The sequence below is a fragment of the Oryctolagus cuniculus genome, chromosome 13 (genome assembly GCF_964237555.1).
Source record: "Oryctolagus cuniculus chromosome 13, mOryCun1.1, whole genome shotgun sequence".
Lineage (NCBI taxonomy): Eukaryota > Metazoa > Chordata > Mammalia > Lagomorpha > Leporidae > Oryctolagus > Oryctolagus cuniculus.
In genome coordinates, this window is record NC_091444.1 from 56839826 (window position 1) to 56865928 (window position 26103).

Consider the following 26103-nt stretch of genomic DNA (forward strand, 5'->3'; position numbering starts at 1 on the left):
GGTAGAGTGACAGAGGGAGGGAGAGACAGAGAGAGATCTATCCACTGGTTCACTCCTCAGTTGACTGTAACATCCGGAGCTAGGCCAGCCTGAAGGCAGGAGCCCTGCACTCCATCTGAGTCCCTCACATGGTGGCAGGGGCCTTAGTACTTAGGCCATCTTCTGCTGCTCTCCCAAGCACATTAACAAAAAGTTGGATCAGAAGTGGGAAGCTGGGACTTGCACCAGGGCTCTGCTGAGCCTTGATGCCGGTCCTTCTTTTTTTTTTTTTTTTCTAATAACTTATCATTTTAATTTTGTTTTTGAGATAACCTTTTTAGTATTTCTCATGTTAATGTGGTATTAATGCAAAAAAAATGGATTCAATGTAGTTCATAGATAAAACTCTAAGAATATAATGGCATTCCTTTCCTCCCTTCCTTCCTTCCTTTATTTCTACATTTTTGAGATTAACATATCTTTAATTTGCATTGTATTCAAGGATTTTTTTTACATTTTTCTCTGTATGTTTTATTTTTATTAGTTTTCATTGCTATGTCTTCAAGTTCTTTTTAAAAAAATATTATATAATCTATTAATCCTGTTCAACATGTTTTTAAACAGGACTATTAAGGATTTCATCTCTAGAAGCTTCTTTGGGTCTTTTTTACATTTCCCATGTTTCTACTTAACTTGTTGACTATATGGATTATAGTTCTAATAAATTTTAACGTTACGCCTTGCTAATTTTATCATTTGTTCCTCACCAGTTTTAGTTGATTGTTTTTTCTCCTCGCTGTCGTTTATATTTTCGTCTCTCTTTGTATACCTGATAATCGTTGATTGGATGTAAACATTGTGAGTTTTGCCTCATTGAGCACAGGATATTTTTATAATCTGTTGGATATTCTTGAGTTTTTTTCTGGAGAGCAATTAAGCTACACGGAAACACTTTGATCCTTTTAGTGCTTATTTTAGTTCATCGTCTGCTGCTGTAACAGAATATCACAGACTGGGTTACTTATAAACAATAGAACTTTCTTTGGCTCAAGATTCTGGAGGTTGGAAAGATGAAGAGCATGGTGCCAGCATCTGGTGAGGGCTTTCCTGCTGCGTCATGCACGCACACAAAATAGAGAGAGACCAGAGCAAACAGAAGAGCAGAAGGAGGCTGGACTGACCCTTTTCTGTAGGACTCTGTCCCCTCGATAACAATGACAGCATTAACTCATTCATGAGAGCAGAGCATTAGCTCATTCATGAGGGCAGAGCTTGCTCTGCCTAATTACCTCGTGAAGGTAATACTTGATGCTGTAACAATGGCAATTAAATTTCAACATGAGTTTTGGAAGGAGTATCCAAACCACAGCAAGTTTCTAATCCATTGACTTAATTCTTTTCTTGGTTTTGAGCAGCTTATTCAGGTGAATTCTTTGATCAGTTCTTAGCTGAATACCAGAGCAGGTTCCCTCTGAAGACCTGCGGACCCCTCTTTCTGTGATACTCTCTCTTCTCACAGCCTCTGTCATGAGACTCTTGCAACCATGATCACCTCCGACTCACATTTCCATCTCCATAGGTCAGAAGTCCATCACACTCCACCTGAGGCCCCTCCTTACAGGGCTGCACAGCATTCTCTCAAAGCAGAAAGCCGGGGGCAGTCCTCAAATTTGCTTTGTGTACTTCTGTCTGCCAGGGATTATTGCCCTTTGTTCGTTCACGTTCACGTGTCTTCAAAAGTATGGTTTCAAGTATTTTCTCTGGTTTGGTTTTGGCTTAGGCTTTGGTTTTAGTAGCTTCAGGCAGGAACATAAATTCAGAGGTTCTCAATTTAATTTGTAACCAGTCTCCATTTTCTTTTGAAATATATTAAGTATTTATATTTTAACCACTAATTTAAAGCTTGATGGTGCAAATATCAAAGGGAAAAACAGTCCCCTGTTTTCAGAGAAAAATAGAAATGCTCAAAGAGATTAAATGAGTTAGTGTCCATCTGTGACTCTAACCCAAACCAATGAGAAGAAAAATCTGACTTGATCATGTCAGGTCTCTTCTCTTTGTTAAGAATGACTCTCCCTAAACTGTAAAATAATTCAATGACATTAAATTTAAGGAGGACACAATAAATAGAAATAACTTCTTATAAACTTTTCTGGAGTGATTTTGCTAAACCAACAAGGAAATAGGATTGAAAGCCCTAAAACATTGCTTTAATTGGTAACATATGCATTTGGTAAAAACATAGTGTGCAAAGCTATTGGTGAAATATTATTGATATCTCAAGGTTTTTTAACAGGAATTTATGATGAAAATATCTTAGTCAAATTTTGGCAAATTGTGGGTACTTTCAATTTTAGTTATTCATATTGCTAATTTCACGCTACCATTTCAGAAGTAAATGACAATATGTGATTAGAACATACAGACTATGCACAAAAATTGAGTAGAATTTTGTCCTGTTTTAAAAAAGAAAAATATATAATAAGAACAGAAAGTTTCATAAAGCTACCCAAAATTCTCAGTCATACATTATCTCTTATTATTCATGTAGAATAAAATATCAACAAATGGTAAATAGCAAGAGAAATATAAATCAAATAAACCTGGAACGGATCCAGGTATGGTGGAGCCTTACAATATTGACTATCTCTCTTCATTAAGGAACAAAATCTAAAATTATAAACATGCAATTCTTACAAAAAGGAAGTTGATACAATATTCCAGAAAGGCAATCCATTACCAAAAAGATGAGTCACCCTTGGTCAGAAGCGTCTGTGACCAACATAGATAAATCCTACCAAGCCCGACTATCTCCAACTCAAGTGCCCTGTAGATGAAAAGTGCAAAATATGTTTGGGGACACACCAGTGCCAACTGATATGAGGAGAAAAGGGCTGGAGAGCAGGTTGAAATGGAAAGCCATTCAACACACATCTGTTTAGTTTATGTACCTTCCCCTTGCAGATGGTACTAGCCATATGATCGTGCATCTCTATTGCTAGCCTCCAAGGAAGAACCAAAGCATCACAAGCTTTATCCTAAATCCACCTTTGTGGGAAGAGAGGATGTAGGGTGGAAGGACAGGTAGATAAGGCTTAACATGGTCACATCTGCATCTCTCTCCAAACAAGTAACTAAATCTCAGCACTGGATAGTTATTGGGATCCTGTCTTTAATATATCCCAAATACTGAAAGTTGAAAGGCTATTGGATGTATTTCTGCCTATTTAAACAAAAACATACAAAGGAGGGAAGGTTAAAGGAAACAGGAGGTTTATAAAATGATCTAGGATTACAGGTCTACCTGGTCATGCTAGCTTCACGCACTGACTCTCACTCACTAAGCAGCTACACAGTTGCCATGGAAACCACCTGAGGTTCACATGGATCTCCTTGACTAAAGTCCTGGAAAACTCATACAAAAGGAGGCAACCCTATGCCATACTTGGATTAATAGCTGGGTGCAGAACATTTTTTTTCAGCTTCAGCTATTCTGTTATTGTCTAAATCAATTTGTTATGCTATTGGTTATAGAATGTGTTCATACAGCAAGTTTTGCCAACTTACTTCGTACCCTTTAATATGCAGTAACAAGCAGACAGAAGTACATCTACTGTGAACTTAGCCTGGGGAGCATTGTGTTCTTCAGTCACAAGTCTTCATGTTTCTTTGGTGCACTGCAAAGGGTGTGTAAAGAGACATTAAATTAAAAAACAAATATGTTTTTGTGCACGTACCCACGAACACACGTTACATCCCTAAGTTCCCCAAATGTCTATATAGTAGGTCATAAAGGGAAAGCCCTATGTCAGAAATTTCCTCCAGAGATACTGAAAATCCCAGGACATTCTCCAGGATCCTGTCTCTTGGCATCTTTCCCACAAAGAAACATTAAACTAATGGCATGGATTACACCTACAGTGAAAGGTGAAACTGAACACCAAGGCAGCCCCTGGAGGATTAGGTTTTGAGTTCTGACACCACCTGTTAGCATAGGAATCATAATCCCTGGGAGCACAAAATGACTGGATCTCAGAGGCAGGACTGCTTCTAAAGTTTACAAACTATCCTGCCATTTTTAAATTTCAGGTGTTTCATTAGCCTGACAAGGTAAAAGGACTATGGTAAAAAGTGCACCCAATGCTACTGCTGTAGATTTACTGAATGGGGTCATAAACGTCACAAAAGGAATGGAGTTCAGAGATCATCTGTTTATATTTACCATTGCCCTACATTTCTGAGTCAGCAAGAAACAGGGGATTGCATCACCTGCCCCGAAACACTATCACCCTACATGCGCACTTCATCCAAAAAGCGTTTCACTTTCTTCCTTTTTGCAAACAATCAATTAAAAAGAAGAAAATGTTGTATTTGATACTCACACAGTAGCTTGTAATGCATTTAGCCAATTTTTAATCAGCCTATTTTCTGGACATCTTATTAAAAGAAGAAATGGCTTTATAAATAGGATAAGAAAGCATGGATTTGTGATTCAGACAATAGTCCCCACAAGTTAGAGACCTTGTAAATTTGAACATGTTTTGCATTCTTTCTAAGTATCAGTTTTTTTCTGAATTTGGAAAATTGTGTCTCTGTTGAAAATTTCTTTGGATATTTAAATAAATGACATGATCCATGTATCTGACAAGTGATAAGTACCAAATAAATAGTACCATTTCACAATTATTTTGGTAGTGTTTTCTGTTTGCAAGCTTATTTTGTGTAATTAATGTCACATTCTTCTCAGTTTTCAGTGTCTTAATGAATTCTTTCCATGAAAGCCTCTTATCAGAATATTAAAATGATTGATTCTGAGAAATTTTGATTTTGTTATTAAAAGAGCTATGTAATGGGAAGTAGCTTATTTGTAGAACCTAAGATCCTATTGTTCCTAAGTGCCCTCTCCATTTCTACCTTTTGCCTGTGCCTGTTACAGTGGGAAATAAATTGTTAATAGAAATCAATTGGAAAATTGGAATTCAGCAAACTTTATTTGGTTTTGCTTTATTCAAACTGACCACATGCAGTTCTTCAAGTCTAACTCCCTTGTGAGTAATCTTTCTCCCAAATAACAACCCTTGCTTTCTGCATTCAATTAATTCACAAGTGTTTATTGAAGACCTACAGTGATCCTGCACCACATTAAACACTATGGGGTCTACAGCAAAAAATAAATGATGACAGAGTACATAGTAATTATTGGTTGACAAGCCACACACAGAACCTGTCTTGTTACTTCTTAGTCTCACTTTGAAAGAGTTAATTTCCACAATCCAGAAAATTGAAACCTAGAGTGATAATATTACCACACTTTGACAGGTAGGGAAGGAGAGAATTGTGGTACAGTCAGCTAAGCCTCCACTTATGACACTAGCATCCCATATCTAAGTGCCGGTTTGAGTCACAGCTACTTCACTTCCAATCCAGCTTCCTGCAAATGGAAGGCAGAGGATGATGGTCTAAGTACTTGGGTCCCTGCCACCCATGTGGAAGACCAGGCTGGTGGACCTGGCTCCTGGCTTCGTCCTAGCCCAGACTTGGCTGTTGAGACCACTTGGGGAATAGACCAGTGGATGGAAGATCTCTTTGCTGCTCTCTCTTCCTGTTTCTCTCTCGGTGTCTCTCCCAGTGTCTCTGCTATTCTACCTCTTAAATAAATAACTCTTTAAAAAGATTACCACATATGATTGAGCTAACAAGCAAATGATGATTGCCTTTTATAAAGCCATATGACCCAAAAGTTTCTAAATAGTTGACCAGAGATGGGATATATCACAAGGGTCAAAGTAACCAAGAGATGTATCCTGAATCTCTTTGGATCTTAGATGGACATTAGAAACAAACAAACAAACCATGGAATAGTCCCTGCAGGGGGACTAGATCACTAGATATTTGAAAAGAGCCAGATGATGAATTGGTGGCCAGGGAGGAGAAGGTATGGAAAGAAGCATTTATTTTAGCTAGATGGGGAGGGCTTGAATGCAAGGCTTAGCTTTATGCTATTTTATTCTATAGGCCAACATGAGGTCAGTTGGGGGAGGGGTGGGTTGGAGGGGAAGATGGATTTTCAGAATAGCCAACAACAACAGAATACAGAAATTTCAGTTTCCTTTTCAAGGGTCCACTTCTTGTTCTACCATGAGTTTACTCACTTTGTTCCCCACTGGAATAACTATTTCATTCAACGCTGCCCTTCATTCAGTTTACTTCATTATAATTCTTGGCTACTTGTTACGTTCTAAACACAGTCCTAGGGAAACAAAAAAAGAACCTCATCTCCTCTCTCAAGGACTTAAGATTTAGCCCAGAAATCCTGAGACACTTTGTGAGGAGTCCACAGAGTCATAACAATCATACCACATTTGTCTTTTTCTCTGCATCACCATTGACTTGCCAATTGTAAGAGTACTGATATAAAAGTAGTGGTGGCTACCCCTGCAGGCGCATGAGTACCAATCCCAACAGTGTTAGCCAGCTGTGATGGTTGACATGTTCTGCCAGGCAACTACAGAAAAAGGAAATTTGCAGTGCCACTTAAGAAGGTTTTCCACATAGCAGTAAAAATTTCTGATTTTATTAAATCTTAGCCCTAGAGTTGATGTCTTTTTAAAAATGTTTATTCATTTTCATGTGCAAGAGTGAGTGAAAGCAATGAGAGAGAAAGAGAAAGAGAGATGTCTTCCATTTTCTGCTAGACTCCCCAAATGTCCACAACTACTTAGGCTAGGCTAGGCCAAAACCAGGAGCCTAGAACTCCATCTAGGTCTCCCACATAGGTGACAGGGTCCCAAGCACCTGGGACATCATTTGCCGTCTTCCTGTATGCAGTAGCAGGAAGCTGGATTGGAATCAGAAATGTGAGGATTGGAAGCTGCCGTCTGATTTGGGATGCAAGTGTCCCAAACTGTGGCTTTATATGCTGTACCTAAATGCACACCCCAGATGTCGCTTTAATATCACTGTGAAAAACTGAGAAGCACCTGGGAAGCATTCTGCTTAACCATGACTGCTTCAAAATGAGAGCACTTGTGTAATTGTTTGAGTTGAAGACGGTGAGCACTCTAAGACACCATGTTTCTCGGAGCATTTTAATTTACAAAAAGAATCCAGATCAGGGCTGGCATAGTGACATAGTGGGTTAAGCTGCAGCCTGTAATGTGAGCATCCCTTTTGGGCACCAGTTCAAGTCCTGGCTGCTCTACTTACTATCCAGCTCCCTTCTTATGTGCTTGGGAAAGCAGCAAGGATGGCCCAAGTGCTTGGGTCCTTGCACCCACCTGGGAGATCCAGATGAAGCTACTGGCTCTTGGCTTTAACTTGGTTCAGCCCTGGCTGTCGAGGCCGTTTAGGGAATGAACTAGTAGATGGAAGATTCTTTCTCCCTTTCTCTCTCTAATTCTGCCTTTCAAATAAGTAAACAAATCTTTAAAAAAGAAAGAAAAGATACCAGATAGGCTTTGTTTAGTTCGATGTGGGTATCCTGCAGAAATTTTCCCAAAATTTAACACAACAAACCTGACACTTCAAGAAAAGTGACTGACAGTATTTGCCTTAAAAAAATTCAGGCTTCCAAGAACATATTAGAATTTCATAAAATCTCACCCACCACTAGCATTTTGACAGCTTGTCAATGCTTAAAACCTTTTCCAGTAAGATTAGTGGTGCTATTAATGGTTCGTTTTTTAAAAATATTGTATAATATATGTGTCAACATTTTGAAGACATGGACAATTCATGAGTCAGTGTATGAGACTATAAAATCATACTTGAGTAAAATGAAGTCCAAAGCACACAGTAGACCAATGGATTTGATATAACAGAGTTCAAGAAGATCATTGGTAGACTTTTAAATTCCACATTTCAACAAACCCTTAACAGATGATTTCCTGTCAAATTTTGTTGCATGACCAAAAAATATCCACAATTTGATCTAGAAAGGCTAGATCCTTACATATGTGTGAGGCCAGATTTTCTTTATATACTTCAACTAAAATAACAAAACAACAGATTGAATACAGAAGCAGCCATGACAACCAGCTGTTTTCTATTAAGCCAAATACGACAAAAGACTTGCCAAAATGTAAAAGAATTCCATTTTCCCCACTTTTTTGTGTGTGTGGAAATTGAGTTACTATTAAAAAACCACAACACTACTTTATCATCATTTTAAAATGAATTAATAAATACTTAAAATTTTTCTTTTCTACTTATAATAGAACTGACAGAAACAAAAACCCTTTGGAGTCCTTAATAAATCTTTTTATAAAAAGTGTTTTCATTTATGTGAAAGACAGCATTACAGAGACAGAGAAAGAGAGAGGGAGATCTTCCATCTTCTGTTTCACTCTCCACATGGCCTCAATAGCTGGAGTCGGGCCAGACAAAGCCAAGAGCCTGAACAGCATCTGGATCTCCCATGTGGGTGTCAGGGGTCCAAGCACTGAATTTAAAGTGAGCAGTCAGGACTTGAATGGGATGCTGGCAGGTGGTGATTTAACCCACTGGGTTATCTTTTAAGGGCAGAATGTGTTCTGAGACCAAATTAAGAACTGCTTGTCTAGACAGTTATGGGTTCTGCAAGGAAGACTTTTCTCTATTTTCAGGCACCGTCTCTTCCCTCTGATGATTAGCAATCAATGTACCTCACTAATTATCAAAGCCGTAGTTATAATTCAGAACTTGCTAAGCTTCCTGTGTCTCTCATTTGTGTATGTCATATACTTCCTTTGTTTAGTTAATATTGTTTATATAATTTGAATGTCATATATACTTTTTGGGCTTTTAATTTTCTTTTAAAAATCTGTTTTGCATTTCCTCATTTGGTTGTGTCTAAAGGTAAATTTTTCTACAAAACTTTGTCCAGAAATCAGATCTTCCTCAATTGCTGACTCAGCCTTAAATTTTCAGCTCTCCTAAGGCAATTGCTCTCAATGTTTCCCCTCATTCTTTTGAAGTTTACCTTATCCTGTATGTCACACACTTAAATTATGAAATCTCAAGGTTCCAATTGCTGCGACTATCTACGGACTCCCCATTGTGGAAAGTAAATTTGAGCTCTCTTTCCCTTTCTGCTACCTGAGCCAATCATAATAACTTCACACACACACACACACACACACACACACACATTCTTCATGCCCTCATCCTCATCAGACCAAACTTTGGTTAGATAAATTTTAACTCCTTATGTTATTACAAATATGTATATATAATTCCCAAAAGAACCCTGTAGTGAAATTATTCATTCCTCAACTTTTTGTTTTCCCTAGATAAGTAGTTCTCTTTATTTTCTATTTTCTGCATATCACCTTTTCAGCTTCAAATGTTCCCTTTGTTGCATAATCCCTTGTTTTCTTTTTTTTTAAAATTTATTCATTTATTTGAAAGAGTTACACAGAGAGAGGAGAGGCAGAAAGAGAGAGAGAGGTCCTCTATCTGATAGTTCACTCCCCAGATGGCTGCAATGACCGGAGCTGCGCCGATCTGAAGCCAGGAGCCAGGATCTTCTTCCTGATCTCCCATACGGGTGCAGGGGCACAAGGACTTGGGCTATCCTCTACTGCTTTCCCAGGCCACATCAGAGAGCTGGATTGGAAGAAGAGCAGCCGGGGCTAGAACCGGCGCCCATATGGGATGCCGGCACTTCAGGCCAGGGCATTAACCCGCTGAGCCACAGTGCCAGCCCCAATCCCTTGTTTTCATTTAAATCACAGTGCCTGTTCTGTTTCCATCATCCTGAGGTAGTTGGCCTGGGCGCCCTCTGTCCTGCTCCAGTCTGGGCAGCTGCTGTCCGAGAAGCTGGACAGTGGCCATCTTGGCACGGCTTATCCAGCTCTCCCCACCAAATGCTGCCTGGGCCACTGATCCCTGGTCCCACTTTTTGCTTCTTTCCTTCTTCATGCAGTGCTACACAAGGTAGGGATTCAGGGTGCCAGGCATGTGTCCGACAGCGGGAGAGGGCCCTACTTGCCGGTGATGAGCAGGTAGGCAGACCACGATGAGATGTAGCGGTCCTTGTTGACTGGCTTGTGCTGCTTCTTTCCTTGCCAGTCTTGGGGACCTCGGTCCATATCTCCTTCACGGTGTCCAGTGGGAAGACTAGATTTCTTGGAATGTACTTGTCTAAAACCATATGGCTAGGCAAACCACAAAATGAGTAAATTAATAGTAAGTTGAGGGGGATTTCAGTGTGAAAACAATTTTGCCTCTGAGTTTTGAGGTCCTTGCTGTCTTTAGCTTTCAGCAGAGCTGTTGAAAAGTTCAATGCTGTTTCCATCTTGTACTAAAGCCATTTTAATTATTTGTTTGCTTTGCCTTTCTGGAAGAATTTGAGATTCTGTCCTTGACCCTACTTTAAGCCTTGGGATGTATTTGTAATCTGTTGTGCTGGATATTGGTGGATGCTTCAGTGCGTCAACATTCTCTGTATGCTCATGGTTTCCTCGCTCTGTTTTCCTAGATCTCTATTTCAGTCATTCCTTTCATTCAGATATCAGGCTGTTTGGAGTGACTCTTTAATTTTTTTAAATAGTCTCTGTTCTGTATTTTGTCATTTGAGTTTGTCAAGATTTCTTCAACTTTACCTTTTTTTTTTTTTTCATTTCAGGCCATTTATCTTGAAATCCCCAAAACTCTTATATTATCTGAGTAATCCTATCTTTGTGGTTTCTTCATTTTCCCCATTGATGCAACACTTCCCCGATCTGAGAGTTTTGACGCTTTCTTCACTCTGAATATTCCTTCTGTCTTTTGAATTGTTTCTGGCTTTTTGTCTCTAATGTTAGAGAACTTCCTCAACTGCCGATTGCTGCCTGTCAGTGTGTGTTTGAATTTAAAATCTGAGCCCTAAAGCCTGATTTGAGGCACAATATAAATGACTTGTTGATTATAAGATGCAGTTAAGTCTGGGAGATGAATTGGGGATGGAGGTTTGATACTCTAATTTTCACTCACTCAATAGCCCTCTTTGTAGCATATAGCCTCACTTTTAGCTGGAGTCCTATGTCACTACTTTGACCTTCTCCCAAAAATGGATATATGTACACAGACATACATATGTGTGTATATATATAATAAATGTCTGTGTTCAGTAAATAGATCTGTGACACCTTCTGGAGGGGGACAGTCCCCTCCCACAGGAGTCTACTGACAAAGAAAAATGGAGTTCAATAATCAGTGATGGTTATTGTCAATATCTTCAGTATTTATTAAGCATACATAGTAAGATATATTCTAGAAACTCATAAAGAACTCTAAGGAGCTACCACAAAGCTAATTTTTGTCATATCTTATGAAAACAAGTAGAGAAAACAAAGCTAAGGGCTGTTAAATTGAATGTGACCAAAATATCCTGACTATTAAACTCTGTCAACTCTATGGGAATTAGGAATTAACTGAAGTTTTTGCATCTGTTTCCAATCATGTTATTCTCAAAGGAGAGCTTGGGTGAGTGGCTAATGGATAATGTACCTTCAGTATCTACTAGTACAAATTTTATAAAGTCTCAAATCACTGAAAGTCCATTTTACACTTATCTCTTGATCTCCAGGCAAATTTCTCTGAAATAGCTAATCTTCATCAAAAATACACGTGATACCAACATAGCCTGGTGTGCACACTTAATTCTAATTAATATACAACTTGCATTTCCATCTTCAGAGGCAATAAGAGAGCACATAGAAGACCATTACAGTTTCATCTTATGTGATTGAACTCTCGTTTAACTTGGTCCTAAACTTTTTCTTTTTTGTAAATATAAATTATCCACACCAATTTTAGAAGCCACATCTAATCATTCATTCCATATTGCCAATCATAGATAATGCTTTTGGACACATACTTTGAGCTAGGCTCTGTGCTAAGTATTTCACATGTATTAACTGTTTTCAACCCTTTTAACACACCAGTATTATGGTTGTGAAAAGAGATGAAATAACTTGCTCAAGATCATATAATTATTAAATAAATGGACAAGAATTGATCCAAGGTCTATCTGCCCCCAAATCCTGTATTCTTCAGCATTAGAAAATAAGGGCGGGGCCAGCGCTGTGGCATAGCAGATAAAGCTGCTGCCTGCAGTGCTGGCATCCCATATGGGCATTGGTTCGATTCCCGGCTGCTCTACTTCCAATCTAGCTCTCTGCTATGGCCTGGAAAAGCAGTGGGAGACGGCCCAAGTCCTTGGGCCCCTGTACTCGCTTGGGAGACCCAGAAGAAGCTCCAGGTTCCTGCCTTCGGATTGGCTCAGCTCCAGCTGTTGCAGCTATTTGGGGAGTGAACCAACGGATGGAAGACTTTTCTCTCTCTCTCTGCCTCTCTGTAACTCTGGCTTTCAAATAAATAAATATATCCTTAAAAAAAAGAAAAGAAGGCTTCTCAGGAATTGATTACAGTTCTTACATTGCAATCAATTCGTAACTAGCTAAATTAATGGGGATCAGTAAAAGAAAATGAACAAAATACAGCAACTGAGAATCCCAGAGAAGGAAAGTGTACTGAAATTATTAAAATTAAATAAAAACTGTTAAGAATACATAAAATCCACTGTGCAAATTAGGAAGTTTAAGTGTCAGTTCTGTTTATTTTAAAACAGTGTAAAAATGGTATTTTTTAAGAATGATTTAATAATCAATGGTACTCGACCTCTGTAAGTGTACTTGTCCATGTCATCAGTCACTCATGAAAATCATGGGTGAGTTCAATTAGGTTTGGGAGCTATCACTAATACAATCAAATAATATGGGCTCCACCAAATACACACATTCACATACACAGACACACAGACACATGCATGCATATAAACATTGTGCCTATCTCCTTGGAGAAGCTAATCTTTAAGAAGCTTTTGAACACTGAACTAATTCAACACTTGTCTACTTACCTGTTTGTGTGCCTAAGATTCCTGGGATGAAGTTTGAAAATTCTTAGATTGCCTAAAGAATTGAACAAGTAGGGGCTGGCGCCTTGGCGCAGTAGGTTGATCCTCTGCCTGTGGCGCCGGCATCCTGTATGGGCGCCGGTTCTAGTTCCAGCTGCTCTATTTCCAATCCAGCTCTCTGCTATAGCCTGGGAAAGCAGTGGAAGATGGTCCAAGTCCTTGAGCCCCTGCACCAGCATGGGAGACAGGGAAGAAGCACCTGGCTCCTGGCTTTGGATCGGTGCAGCTCCAGTTGTTGCAGCCATTTGGAGAGTGAACCAACTGAAGGAAGACCTTTCTCTCTGTCTCTCCCTCTCACTGTCTGTAACTCAGCCTTTCAAATAAATAAGTAAAATCTTAAAAAAAAAAGAATTGAACAAGTAGAATTCAAGAATTGTGAACAATCTAAATATTATAGAATATCAAAACATTAATTTTTATTTATTTATTCAATTATTACCTGAAATCCTACTTTTCTTTTGAAATCAATTAGTAATTTAAAAAATCCAAATGTTAGTTTTAGTCACTGAAAGCATTGAAATTAAAATATACCTTTCCTACAAGTACACTTCTTGTTCTTGATCACTCTTTTGAATTAGAAACAATATGTTCAAATTTATATTTATCTTTTTGGGCTACAATACATCTTGATAGTTATAATAAAAGATAGACAAAATCAGATCTATTACTACTCTAAAAGGAATCTAAAATTAAGTGGAAGGAAAAGTCAAGTAGAGAATAGCTAAGGCATATCTAAAAGGAGATGTAATTGAAGACACAAGATGATGGTCTTCACTTGAGATATACTGAAGGAGTGCTTACCTACAATTCTTTTGTGCTAATTAAAGCAGAGAAATTGTTTGCCTGTCTTGGCATCACTTATCCTCAGAAAAGACAGTGTGCTCCACGAAGCCCAGAACCAGCTATGCCTAGATCCTTTTTGTAAACTCAGTGCCTGGCACTTTTTACACAAAAGTGGTGATTGAAAAATATTTTTTAATTCATCAATTCATTATTTCGTTCTTTTATCCACCTAATCCTTGGAATCTTTCTTATTGCTTTTCCAGAGTCACCAAACACTTGTTTGCTTTTTGTTCTCTCGAAAGTTAGTTTTAAAAATTGAAATGTGTTATCAAGAAGGGGAAACACAATTATTTGTGAACACTCTTGGCAAAAAGGACTACACAATGGGACTTGGGAGATGCATCTTTATATAGACGAGGGAAGATGATAGAGCTGGGGAAATTCAGACGTTGGCTTAATCAAACCTGGACATACATGTTCTTATTTTTCTTCTTGGTCAATATATTCTTTTTTTTTTTTTAAAGATTTACTCATTTATTTGAAAGGTAAAGTTACAGAAAGGTGGAGGCAGAGAGAGAGAGACAAAAAGAGAGAGAGGTCTTCCATCCACTGGTTCACTCCCCAGATGGCCACAACGGCTGAAGCTGGGCCAATTCAAAGCCAGGAGCCAGGAGCTTCTTCCAGGTCTCCCACACAGGTGCAGAGGCCCAAGGACTTGGGCCATCTTGTACTGCTTTCTCAGGCCATGGCAGAGAGCTGAATTGGAAGTGGAGCAGCCAGGACTTGAACCAGTACCCATATGGGATGCTGAGGGCGGCGGCTTTACCAGCTACACCAGAGCATGGGCCCAAATTCCCATTCTCTACAAATCTGTGAGATATTTTTTATGCAATTTTAAGAGGAGAATTAAGAACACCAAACTCTGTGAACATAACAGTTGAGATATTACTTATCCATTGTGGAATGTAAGTTTTGCTTTCGATTATTTACACATGTGTGCACAGAATTTTTTTATATTTCTCCATATACATTCCATTTCAATTGGTCTTTTTAAAAAGATATGTTTATTTATTTATTTCCTTCCTTACTTAAAAAGCAGAGTAAAGAGAAAGGGAGGGAAAGGGAGAGAGAGAGATCTTCCATCCACTGATTCAGTCACCCAGTGGCTGCAACAGTTGTGGCTGGGCCATGCTAAAACCAGGAGCCTGGAACTCCATCTGAGTCTCTCACATGGGTGGCAGGGATCCAAGCACTTGGGCTATCTTTTGCTGCTTTCTCAGGCACATTAGCAAAGAAGTGGATTAGGAGCAGAGCAGCCAGGACTAGAACCTGTACTCCTACTTGCGATGCTCGTGTTGCGAGTATCTACTTAATCTACTATGCCTCAATATCGGCCCTCATTTTTTTTTTTTTTTTTTTTTTTTTTTTTTACGGGCAGAGTGGACAGTGAGAGAGACAGAGAGAAAGGTCTTCCTTTGCCGTTGGTTCACCCTCCAATGGCTGCCGTGGCCGGCACGCTGCGGCCAGCACACCGCGCTGATCCGATCCGAAGGCAGGAGCCAGGTACTTATCCTGGTGTCCCATGGGGTGCAGGGCCCAAGCACCTGGGCCATCCTCCACTGCACTCCCTGGCCACAGCAAAGAGCTGGCCTGGAAGAGGAGCAACCGGGACAGAATCCGGCGCCCCGACCAGGACTAGAACCCGGTGTGCTGGCGCTGCTAGGTGGAGGATTAGCCTATTAAGCCGCGGCGCTGGCCCCTCAGTTGGTCTTAAACATGCTGATAATGTGAACGAAAAGTGGCAATCTTGAGACCCCACACTGCTTTTTAACATGAAGTGTTAATAACTGGGTAAAGGATGTGAGCGTGTGTATGGTTGCTAATTGGGATAGTGTGCTTGTTTAAATGTAAAGGCCTGTGAGATTCTGTCAACATCCATATTTCATGTGGAGGTGAAGAAATCTTTATTCTCCTGACAACTTGGTAGGTGTGTAGGAAGCAATCGTGATGGCATCAAAAGAAATTCAAATAACCTGACTCCTGGGGAGTGGGGGAATGGCAATAAAACTGTGTGCATTATTTTTCCTGTGAACTTGAAAACTGCATGAAGCCAAAATGCATGAGAATCAAAGAACAGCTTAAGTCTTCTACACCCAGGCTGATTTCCCCTTTTAGGCAATAGAATGGTCAGCTGGAAAGCACTTTTTGTTCTGCTTGTGCCACACTCTGCTAAAATCCATTGAGTTTGTATAGCTTTAAGTGATGTCTGAAAAAATCCCTTTTGTCTTACTTTTGATTCAAGAGTCATTTGGCTCTGTGTCAGGGTGTAGACACTTCAAAGTCTTTGTGATTTCCAATGGACTTCTGATGCTCATTGGCATCAAAGCATGGTGAGATCAGGTTGCCATATACAATTTCTCTGCCACAAATACCACTGAGTTTCTTTCTGAGACAATATTTTGCTGGTACTTAAGGTCTACAAAATACTGGGAAAAAATGCTTAAAATTAGCTTAAAAACCTTCAAATATCTACCTAGAATGTACTACCATTAATATCCATAGAACACCACACAAGAAGAATTTAACAAATAGGAAAGGATATTTTAATATTCTATCACTTTACATATGCAAATATCCATTACTTTATTTTTTATTTTTTTTATTTGACAGGTAGAGTTATAGACAGTGAGAGAGACAGAGAAAGGTCTTCCTTCCATTGGTTCACTCTCCAAGTGGCCGCTATGGCCGGCGCTGCACCGATCTGAAGCTGGGAGCCAGGTGCTTTCTCCTGGTCTCCCATGCAGGTGCAGGGGCCCAAGCACTTGGGCCATCCTCCATTGCCTTCCTGAGCCATAGCAGAGAGCTGGACTGGAAGAGGAGCAACCAGGACTAGAACCCAGCGCCCATATAGGATGCCGGCACCACAGGCGGATGATTAACCACGTGAACCATGGCGCCGGCCCCTATATCCATTACTTTAAAAAAAAAAAAAAACTGTTGCCATAACTTTTACTGTTTTTTTTTTTTTTTTTTTTAAGATTTATTTATTTGAAAGGCACAGTTAGAGAGAGGCAGAGGCAGAGAGAAAAAGAGAGGTCTTCCATCCGCTGGTTCATTCCCAGATGGCCATAAGGGCAGGAGCCAGGAGCTTCTTCCAGGTCTCTTACATGGGTGCAGGAGCCCAACGGGCCACCTTCTACTGCTTTCCCAGTCCATAGCAGAGAACTGGATTGGAAGTGGAGCAGCTGGGACTCAAACTGGTGCCCATATGGCATGTTGGCACTGCAGGCGGCAGCTTTACCAGCTATGCCACAGAGCAGGCACCTCCATTACTTTCAAATATGGCATCTGATAAGATTCATATCCACATCAGTTTAGAAGGACTTACTCATTCTGCACTTGCAAAGGATCTGAGATGTGGAAAGGCCGGAACTTGCCTCACACAGACTCTGACAGCTGGGCTACATGACCGAATCTCTGGATACCTTCCCTCAGCTTCCTCTTGCTTTTCCAAAAACTGCGTTTTCCTGTCTAGGAAAATGTAATTTTTTTTTTTTTGACAGGCAGAGTGGACAGTGAGAGAGAGAGACAGAGAGAAAGGTCTTCCTTTTCTGTTGGTTCACCTTCCAATGGCCACCGTGGCCAGCGTGCTGTGGCCAGCACACCGCGTTGATCTGAAGCCAGGAGCCAGGTGCTTCTCCTGGTCTCCCATGGGGTGCAGGGCCCAAGTACTTGGGCCATCCTCCACTGCACTCCCTGGCCACAGCAGAGAGCTGGCCTGGAAGAGGGGCAACCGGGACAGAATCTGACGCCCCGACTGGGACTAGAACCCGGTGTGCCGGCGCCGCAGGTGGAGGATTAGCCTATTGAGCTGTGGGGCCGGCTGAAAAATGTAATTTTTTTTTAAAAAAAAAAAAAGCCCCTAAAACCTGGAATGATCTTCAAAGAGAACAGTAAGAAACATCTTTTGTTTAGCGATTTAAACTTAATCAATTAAGGCAGATGACTGAATTGGATACGTTTTCACAGTTTCCTGTATCCTAGGATCTTAATGCTATTGCTTCAAGGAAAACCTATGCTTTCTACAGAAGGTCATCCATCAAGTTATGAATTATGTAGGTTTGCAGAAACTTATGATAAGGAGAGTGCTGGCTTCTAATCCTGAATTACCCACTAAATAGGTCTGTAATCATAGACATATCCTGTTAATTGCATCAAGTCACAGTTTTCCTCTTCTATGAAATCAATAAGGAAGGGTGGCATCGTTTCCCTTCTTACTCTAAGAAACTGAATTTCTGAGGTCTTCCTCTTTCTCTGTTAACTCATCAAATATCTGCCTTTAGTATCCTCATCTAATGTCAAGCCCAGCATTTAAGAAGAGAAAAGGAAAGAAATGAAAGAGACCTTATTTTTGTGGATTTTTTCATTCTTATTTGTGCTTAATAGATACGTGTATCTCTTTCAATTATTCATTTAGAAAATAAACTTAATGACCATTGGACTGCAATATTCAAAATACGTATTTTTCACTGAACTCAGTTTTCAACAAGAATAAATCAGGCTTTTGTCAGATGCCAGGGATTTAAGACCCACAGTCATTTCATCCCCCGAACCAGTGCTTCATCTTGCTTTGAATGTTCATGGAGGGGATCCAAATGCAAAGTCTCTTCCAATGCTAAGGAAGATTCTGTGCTTGGCTCGGCTCCACGGAAAGCATGGAGTGGAGCAAATGAGAAACCAGCCCAATTGCAGAATATAACAGAATAAATCAAATTAAAGAACATCCAGAATATTTAGCCCACTAGAGAAAACTTTCAATGAGTTTTTTTGGTTATGGAATGACTTCTTTTTTCAAAATTATTATTTCTTTTAAATTTCAAGTTTCCACTCTAATTGAGCTTCATGGTCTGACTACAATAATTACAACATGTCCAAATATGTGAAGGGTATAATTTAAATACTACAGTGTGAGGATATTTGAAAATGTCTATTTATTGCATTTGTCAGAGTAATATTTGCTTTTGATCATTAGCATTGCAATATCCAAGGAAAACCATTTCAAATCATTCAACTTCTAACAAAAATATCATTAAATTCTTCTCAGACTGACAAAGCAGATCAGTCTTCAATATAAATGTGGAAAAGGAAACCCATTATTAAGCAAGAAAGTAAAGGAATATAAACTATAAAATATTTAATAAAGTCTATTTCTGCCTCTTTTTTCTTTTTCTTTTTCTTTTTTTTTTTTTTATTTATTCAAGAGGTAGAGTTACAGACAGAGAGGAGAGACAGAGAAAAAGGTCTTCCATCCACTGGTTCACTCCCTAAAGGGCTGCAACAGCTGGAGCTGGGCCTATCCCAAGCTAGAAGCCAGCAACTTCTTCCGGGTCTCCCACATGAGTGCAGGGGCCCAAGCACTTGGGCCATCTTCCACTGCTTTCCCAGGCCCTACCAGAGAGCTGGATTGGAAGAGGGGCTCTCATATGGGATGCTGGCACCACAGGCAGAGGCTCAGGCCGCTATGCCACAGCACCAACCCCACCTCTTGTGTTTAACACACAGCGATCCTTTCTTGCTTTCTAGTAGATGATTAATTTTGTGTCATTCCATTTCCCCATGATTCCCCAAGTCTCCCACACCACACCTCACCAATTGGCCTTTAGCTGGGCTGTCCCCAGTCTTGAGTCACATTCACATTGGCTAAGTGTTCTGACCTGGGCTAGAGAAAAGCAGGAAATCTGGCCATAAGTTTTTTTTTTTTTTTTTACACAAATTATTAATTTGTAAGCTTACCTGTGTCCTCACAGCTTTAATCATTTTTATGTTGCCCACAGTATCTGTTCTGTGTGATTTTAATGCTCTAAGGGCCACACTGCTCTCCACAAATGGAATCTAAACCTCCCCTTTTCCTCCTTGCCACCTTAGAGTGACTCAGGACCGCATCTTTCTCAGCCTCTAAGCACAAGCCACAGCCTCCTGGAAGCTCCCATTCTTCCAGCTTGTCTCTGAGAATCTGCCTCTCTTCTTTCCCAAGACGTCTCAGTCTCATGAATCCATCCTCTGTTCTTGAACTCTGCTCTTTCCGATGTACATGTTTTTGTTGTTGTATCTTTAATCTTGACTCCATAGTGACTTTTACCCTGTAAATCTGTTCAAATCCCCTATAAAATAAAATAAAAATCCTCTCCCGTAGCCCTGCTGTGATCTATCTATTTTTGGTTAGACCAGGCAGTTAACACACTAACTTCTCCCTGCCTGTATTCTCCTTTATGTACGCTTCTTGCTTTACTTCTAAACATTCCAGTCTGACTTCAGTTGCCTCCTTCCCCCCTGCCCAGCAGACACCAGTGACCTCCTACAAATCAAATCTAAAGATTTTTTGTTCTGTCATTATTCTTTGGGATTACTCTGCAGTTTCTTCTAAGATCCTTGCCTTATTTAGTTTCTAATATTCTACATAGAGCTGGTTCTCTTTCTGTCTTTGAATTTTCTTTTCTTTTTTAAGATTTATTTTATTTATTTGAAAGTCAGAGTTACACAGAGAGAGGGAGAGAGAGAGAGAGAGAGAGAGAGAGAGAGAAAGAGGTCTTCCATCCATTGTTTCACTCCGCAGATGGACACAATGGCCAGAGCTGTGCCGATCCGGAGCCAGGATCCAGGATCCTCTTCCAGGTCTCCCATGTGAGTCCAGGGGCCCAAGGACCCGGGCCATCTTCCACTGCTATCCCAGGCCATAGTAGAGAGCTGGATCGGAAGAGGAGCAGCTGAGACTAGAACCAGCGCCCATATGGATTCCAGCGCTTGAGGCCAGGGCTTTAACTCACTGCACCACAGCGCCGACCCTGAATTATCTTTTCTAAATGAAGTCATTCATTTCATTTTTCCTCCTCATTGCTTCCTTGAACCTGAACTTCATTTATAGAGAAATTTTTGCTTTTCTCTCCGGAATCTTTTCCATTATAGTGGCTCAAAGGAGACCTTTCTCTAATGTTCAGTCTTTTTTTTTTTTTTTTTAAGCTTAATATATTTATTTTGATAGTCTGAGTTACACGGGATCTTCCATGTGTTGATTCATTTCCCAGATGGCTGCAACTGTCTGTGATGGGCCAGACAGAAGCCAGAAGCCAAGAGCTTCATCAGTGTCTCCCACGTGGGTTCAGGGGCCCAAACACTTGGGCCATCTTCCGCTGATTTTCCCAGACCATTAGAAAGGAGCTGGATTGAAAGTTGAGCTGCCAGTTCATGAACTGGTACCCGTATGGGATGCTGGTGTCCCAAGTGCCAGCCCAAAATGTACAGTCTTTTTTTTTTTTTTTTGACAGGCAGAGTGGTCAGTGAGAGAGAGAGAAAGAGAAAAAGGTCTTCCTTTACCGTTGGTTCACCCCCCAATGGCCGCTGCAGCCAGCGCACCGCACTGAACCGAAACCAAGAGCCAGGTGCTTTTCCTGGTCTCCCATGCGAGTGCAGGGCCCAAAGACTTGGGCCATCCTCCACTGCCTTCCCTGGCCACAGCAGAGAGCTGGCCTGAAAGATGAGCAACTGGGACAGAATCCGGCGCCCCGACCAGGACTAGAACCCAGTGTGCTGGAGCCGCAGGTGGAGGATTAGCCTAGTGAGCTGTGGTGCCAGCCAAAATATACAGTCTTGAACTAGCTCCTCATCTTTGTACATTAGATACCTCTTACATAAAGTCCTGCAATTATTTCAAGGTATCAATATGTTAAATCAGATTTATTTTTTGCCAAAATCAGCTTATACTTTACATGAATTTTTACAAGCCCCAAACTAAAGTGCATAGCCCTCATTGATGAAAAAGCTTTTCAAGACACAATTCTGTTCCTGTGTCCATAGAAAAGCAGATAGAGTGTTTTTTACAGTTATAATAATCTCACTTCGTAAGTGATATTTCTCTTATGATATTAAGTTTCAGACATAGTATTAGGCCTACACATCAATCCATTTTGAAATGTAATCAATTGATAATTCCTATGAAATGTCAATGCCAACAAAGTTGCCCTTGATAATGTATTTTGTGTTTCTGTGAAACGTTGTTTCAAAAAGATTTTTTAAAAATTCACTTGAGGCCTGCGGCTCACTAGGCTAATCTTCCACCTGCGGCGCCGGAACACCGGGTTCTAGTCCCACTCGGGGCGCCGGATTCTGTCCCGGTTGCTCCTCTTCCAGGTCAGCTCTCTGCTGTGGCCAGGGAGTGCAGTGGAGGATGGCCCAAGTGCTTGGGCCCTGCACCCCATGGGAGACCAGGAGAAGCACCTGGCTCCTGGCTTCGGATCAGCGCTGTGTGCCGGCCGCAGCGTGCCAGCAGCAGCGGCCATTGAGGGGTGAACCAACGGCAGAGGAAGACCTTTCTCTCTGTCTCTCTCTAAAAAAAAAAAAAAAAAAAAAAAAAAAAAAAAAAAATCATTTGAAAGGAAAAGCGACAGAGAGAGAGGGAGAGACAATGAGAAAGAGAGACAAATCTTCCATCGCATTCACTCCCCATAGAGATGTAATTGCCACATCTGAGCCAGACTTGAGTCAAGAGCTAGGATCTCCATCCAGGGGCGTCAGTGGCCCAAGTAACAATATTCCATCGCCTTCCCAGGTTCACCAGCAGGGAGCTTTATCGGAAGTGGAGCAGCCAGGACTCGAACTGCACTTTGATATGGGATCCTTTCTGACCTAAAGCTGATATGAATTTTGGTGCTAATTTTTCTGGACCTAACAATTTTACGGTGTATTTTCTATGCTAATTCTCCAAGGTTGTAGGTGAAGCAAATCTGGCCCTAGTCTTCAGTAATTTACAATTTGACAGAGGAAACAAAATTACATTGAAATAACCATGATAGTTTGATCTGGAGAATGCTTTTGAACTCTGAAAAGTAAACTAAGATATTTTGTGAGGTTTCACAAAGGGACTGATATTTTAGTAGGACTTGAGAATGTGTAGGAAAGAAAGTAGGAGGCATTGCAAGGAAGGTGGTATTTTTGGTAGGAACTTGTAGAATTTGTAAGTGTGGAGGGAGTTCTTCCTCAAAGAAATTAATCATTTTGCAAGGACATTCAAGGACATTTGAGACATTTTTGTCTCAAATCAGAAGCCTAACTGAAGTGTTATGGAGACTAGTTTGGTTCATAACTTCCTAAGCCAAAGCATCAGGTGCTTTATAATTCTCAGTGGAAAAAAAAAAAACCAGAGAAATATAAATGAATTATCTCCTTTGAAATGAAAATACGGAAGCAACTTTTGCAGAGTGGCTAGAGATGGCTCTAAACCCACAGACCTAGAAACTTGTGATTGTGGGGGCAGTCAATCCCTCGAACCCACTGTCTGAACCTTGATTCTGTTGATGAAGGACAGAACAATCATTTGTTAGAGAAGATTATTTTGTCTATTTCGCGACATTTGTCAGCATTTCTGGCCTCCACCTTCTAGAGATTTTACCAGCAGCACCCTCTCCCTCCAGTAGTGACAACAAAATTGCCTGCAATTACTGAAAAATGTCCCTTTGGGGATCCATATCACACCCAGATGAAAACAGCAGATCTAATAAATTCATAATTTCCTCTCTGAGAAGTGAAGCCGAGAGTAAAGATGTGGGAAACTGAGTGACAAAGACAGTGGGCTGCTGGTCCTTAATCCAGATTATTTGCCCCAAACGTAAGAGCAGGAGTACAAAGCAGACCCTGGCCTTTTATTGTCTTTCCTTCCAAAGTTTCCTCGGATTTAGAAACAGAAACCCAAGACTTCTTTTCCCTGCTAGAAAGCATGAACTAAATCAGTTCTTCAATTCATACCAAGTCTACTCCAGAAAAACATCCTTACCAGGGGCTGGCATTATGGTGCAGCTGGTTAAACCACCGCATGCAGTGCCAGCATCCATATGAGCACTGGTTCGAGTCCCGGCTGCTCTACTTCTGATCCAGCTCCGTGCTAATGTGCCTGGGAAAGCAGCAGATGTCCCAAGTACTAGGATCTCTGCACCCATGTGGGAGATCTGTAGGGAATTCCTGGCTCCTGGCTTCAGCTTGGCCCAGCCCCAGCCATTGCAGCCATTTTGGGAGAAAAACAGCAGCTAGAAGAATTTCTCCTCTCTCTCTCTCTCTCTCTCTCTCTCTCTGTAACTGCATTTCATGTAAGTAAATAAATAAATCTTTTTTTTCTAAAGAAAAATCCACAAACAACTTGTAAGGAGGCCAAAAAAAGTACAAAACTTCAAAATATTTGGCCCACTAATAGTTCAACTAAAAGGAAAAATAGGCCCATCAAGGGAAACAGAATTGAGGCAGAAACGAGTAAAATGAAACCTATCATCCTATGCTAGAAAACTAGTTAGTCTTTATACCTAGCAAGTAGGGGAGAAAATGCAGGGTAGTGAGCAGAGGAGGCATGGTAAGCAAGTCAGCTAGCGGGGACTAGAGAATTTGGTTACAGACAATGCCCCCCAGGAAAAGCATTTCCAGGGCCTGTGACCAGTGTTCCCAAGGCTTTGGCTTGTGGGGCCAAAGGGGCATCTCCCACCCAAAAGGGGCCAGCCTTGTTCAGCAGCCTATGCATCCACTGAGTCTATCCCTAGGCCCCTGTGGTTCTCTCCTCCCAATCCTGAAGCTCTGTTTTCTACAAGCATCAGTGTTCATTCTCTTTTAAGAATGGTGACAATGCAACCTGCCATTATTTGAACTAATCCCACCCTTTTATCCAAGGAAAATTTCAAAAGGATTTAAAGCCAAGATATTAAATTTCTCTTAATGTTCACCACAAGCCTGAGCCAAAGAAAAGCCAGGGCATTCCAAACAAGACTGTCTTCTTTCGATCTGGACAGCCAATCTAGGAAGATGGCACAGAAGCCAAACATATGCAGAGGAGTTCTCATTGTTTGCTGGGCAATGCTCAGATCCTGAAAGGCAATGAAGTGCTGGGTGGCATTTCCCTCTTTATTAATTGTCTTCTTTTAAGAGGTACCTTTCTTCTCTTTGCTTATAAACTGTTTAAAATGTCCTTTGCTGTTAAATGATGGTGATTTCAGTCTTACTAGAATACAACCTTCCTGCTCCATTTTAAAACCATATGTGCTCTAGGAAATAGCCAATTCGACGACAAATCGCTGGTTCCATTTTGTTTGCTTTTTTGGTTCTATTCATGTTTTTCTCCCTTCTCCCTTGGCAGGAATTGCAGGACTAACGATGCTCTCTTAACTCCCCATCCCACCCCCTTTTTAGAAAAAGGAGCTCTTCAATATAATAAGTTAGTCTAGACAAAGAAAATTAAGGTAATTAGTAGAAAGCTAGCAAATGTGCTGTGTAGGAGGCCCTGTCATTACAGACCCTCACCCAGGCTCCTGTGGTTTGGTTTGTGTACAGAAGGATAGTTCTGGGTTTCCTCTTAGTAGAAAAGAATAAAATAATACTGAGTTTCGATTAGAGACATAACTGCAGTTTAGTCAGGGGCATAGGAACAGGGTGGCAGTCAGCTCCACCAGGCTCATGTCATCAAACATGAAATCCCAGCACATAGCAAGGGATCCTGGCGCAGCTCAGTGACCACAGCCCTCGTACTCAATAAGACACCAAGACCAGCAATTAGAATGTAGACAGAACAAATATTTACATTTTCAGAAAACAAAAGCAGAGGCATCAACAGCAGAATGAATCAAAAGCCACAAGATCTCAGATGTGGGCAAGCAAAGTGTTGCTGTCAGTGTGAAGCAGGAAGGCTGAATTGGTTTTTCCAGTATTTGCAATTCAGGGATCTAGATTACTGGAAAATTTACAATAACATTGTAGTTTAAAATCTTCACCCCATCCGTGTTACACAGAGTTTAACATGAGGAGTCAATTGCACTTTTCCTCCTTCTACCCTCCAAAACCTACTACTATTAGCTCCAACTCATTTCTTCACCCTGTGTGTGTGGATTATGTGTTCCAGGGAGTCTGAATACATTATTTCAAGAAAGTCCTTCATAGTCCTGGAAACTGTTCGTGTATATTTTAAACCAACATATCAATTCATAAATTCATTTTGTTAGGGAGCCCAATGTTCTGAATGATCAAAGGATATGAATATAGTAAAATCTAATACCAGAAAAAAAGGTAGAGCCTTGGGAGGCAGACATCCAGGAAGGGGGAAAAGTATGATTCCTGTCTCCTTATCAGTAGGTAGATATGCTTCTCTATTCTCTAAATACTTTTAGATGGTTCACTCGTGAAAGCCCAGAGAATGGGTCTGGAAAAGGAGGGTAAAATCCTGGCTGGGTAAGCACATAGGCCAGAGGCTTGTTAGCAACAGGAAGATCCTAAATCAGCCATTGTAATTGGCATGCATCAGGCTATCATAAGAATTTCAAAGGTGGTGGTAAATAAATATGAAGCGGCTTGTGAGGGAAAGGTGCTCAGAGCACATGGCTTGG

The 26103-nt window shown here is 40.7% G+C and overlaps 1 protein-coding gene across 3 annotated transcripts in view; it reads left to right on the forward strand.

Moving 5' to 3' along the window:
- Positions 1–26103, forward strand: part of GREM2 (gremlin 2, DAN family BMP antagonist) — a 126990-nt gene that overhangs the window by 46221 nt on the left and 54666 nt on the right. The window lies entirely within an intron of this gene.